A 2,215-nucleotide genomic window follows, 5' to 3' on the forward strand; every position below is an offset into this window, starting at 1 on the left:
CTCATCATAAATCTGTAACACTAAAACGACGCAACGCTAAGTGGCGTCTGCTATATGAAGGACCTTATATAATTATTAACATACCGCATCCTGGTGCGTATCTGTTACAACATCGTAGAACTAACAAAATTATTGGGCTATACGCACACCGAGATCTTAGAGCATTTCATGCGGAATAATGTCAAAGTCATACCCATCAAAACATTGCTAAGCAACTCGAAAAACTCTGTTGCTACAACACACATAATAAGTAGTATAGAAATTTTCATTTCAGCGGTTCCAGTGACGCAGTTGAAGGCAGAAGAACTCTTCTTTCAGCGCGCGCCACCACCTGGAAGACGGAATATTAAAATAAAATTTATGTTTACTTAGCAGTGAATGATATATTAATTTTTCACGAAACATTTGTTACTGTAGGTACCACTGACTTGGTATGACACCTGACGAACCGACAGACGTCATCTGTGAAGCGATCTTTTACTTCGAAAAATAGATTAGACGCACATCTCTCAACACGAAAAGCATCTATCAGTAGTCAAGGCCACACAGACACTATACACACACGCACAAAACGCGAGGAATCGAACAGTTTTCCGTCTCTTATTATTTTGAATATTTATTGAGTAGTGAAAATGCCTGGTCTTGCCTACTGATGTAATGAATGTTGTGTCTAACCAATCTTAATTTCAGATGACATCATAAAATAAACATCGATAAAATTCCAGCAAAACCGATAAAGAGGACGTCAATATCTGCAATTCATGTAATCAAATGTGACACAATGTAATAACCCATAGCTATGTAATGATGATGTAAACATGTTTATGTGCAACTGAATTATGTTTATGCTAAGAAAATATGTGACGTGTAAATGTACGATTACTCATGTTTATTTTTCTTTCAATGATGTATAATGTAACTGTTACTATGTAAAAAATTGGAACAAAACGAGTGCCAAAAAGACATTGCATAGTGAACCACTGTTCACGGACATTAACGAACATTACTAACTCTGCAACCACGCAGAAACCTATGTGAAAGAAATGGTTAATGCCATTCATTATGCATCGTACCTATGTAAACGCGATGAACCATTTCTTTGATTAATAACTACGAACATTTAGGTGAGCTATATTCAGCAAAAAAAAAAAAAACTGAAAATGTGAAGTGCATAATTCGTGCATCGTCTAGTGACATTACTACAGTACCTAACTTCAAGATGTTAACTGGATTAAATGGACACAAAGTGCCTGTCCAGAAAACAACACGATGGGTGGAAGAATTTTGGTTGGAACTTCAGGGAATGAAATGTTCTCGAAATGTGACGGACACTCTTACCTGGACTGTCCAAGGATCGACGCCAGCTATGTGCCGTCCGAGGTTCTGCAACCAAGCTTCCACGGAATGTAAAAAACGAACTGCACGTGGACCAATTACTCGACGGGTCACGTCAGATCTGTAATAAACAATGCTTTTTGTCACAACGAACTGTAGCACAACGACTATAATGGAAATGGGAAATGGACACGCTTATGTATTAATCACGTTGTTATACAACGATGTTACTGTGATCAAAAAACTTTACCACGACGACACTAACCTGTAAAAAATTATTGTGCAGCAGGTGAATATGAACTGAAATAACGTCACGATGTGTATAGGTCAACGCACCTGAAACATACGGACATTTTTCTTTGAAGTATTTCAAAACAATACTATGTAACTAAGAAACATTCAACAATCTAAGTTGTATTGTGTTATAACAAATATTGTAAATTTAAAACTAAGTTACCTGTCATAGAATGTAGTCTTCATATGAAATCTTGCTTGAATATTTTCTTTGTGCAACGATTTAGAAACGCGCGCACACGAACAATATGAACTGCAATACTGTGCCGCGTGATCTAACTGTACAATATAACGGCAGTGCCGGAGTCACACAGACGCTTCTGCGCATGCGCGCACTCTATCTGCCAACATAAGAACTTTTACGGCGCACCCGCGTCATTCAAATTTTGTACATAATGTGTATAATATGTGTAATGTAAGTCATGTAAATAGTTGTAGATAACTTAGATTTTCTTGTGCCTTTAGGTGAATTGCTCGCCTGCAGGTGTGTCCTTTCGCCTCGCAATTCAGGGGGCAATATAAAGGCACATTTGCATGCCGAGCGTGAGTTTCCGCGGAAACGCGAAATATTAATTAAATAAATAAT

The 2,215-nt window shown here is 37.7% G+C and overlaps 1 long non-coding RNA gene across 1 annotated transcript; it reads right to left on the minus strand.

Annotated features, from left to right (window-relative positions):
- Positions 1-246: 246 nt before the first annotated feature.
- On the minus strand, positions 247-1,757 carry LOC126263689 (uncharacterized). The gene is made up of 3 exons (XR_007546891.1): positions 1,601-1,757; positions 1,339-1,456; positions 247-331 (listed from the first exon to the last, which is right to left on the minus strand). It is a non-coding gene; the product is annotated as an uncharacterized LOC126263689 (long non-coding RNA).
- Between the last annotated feature and the right edge of the window lie 458 nt (positions 1,758-2,215).

The sequence above is a fragment of the Schistocerca nitens genome, chromosome 6 (genome assembly GCF_023898315.1).
Source record: "Schistocerca nitens isolate TAMUIC-IGC-003100 chromosome 6, iqSchNite1.1, whole genome shotgun sequence".
NCBI classification, from domain to species: domain Eukaryota; kingdom Metazoa; phylum Arthropoda; class Insecta; order Orthoptera; family Acrididae; genus Schistocerca; species Schistocerca nitens.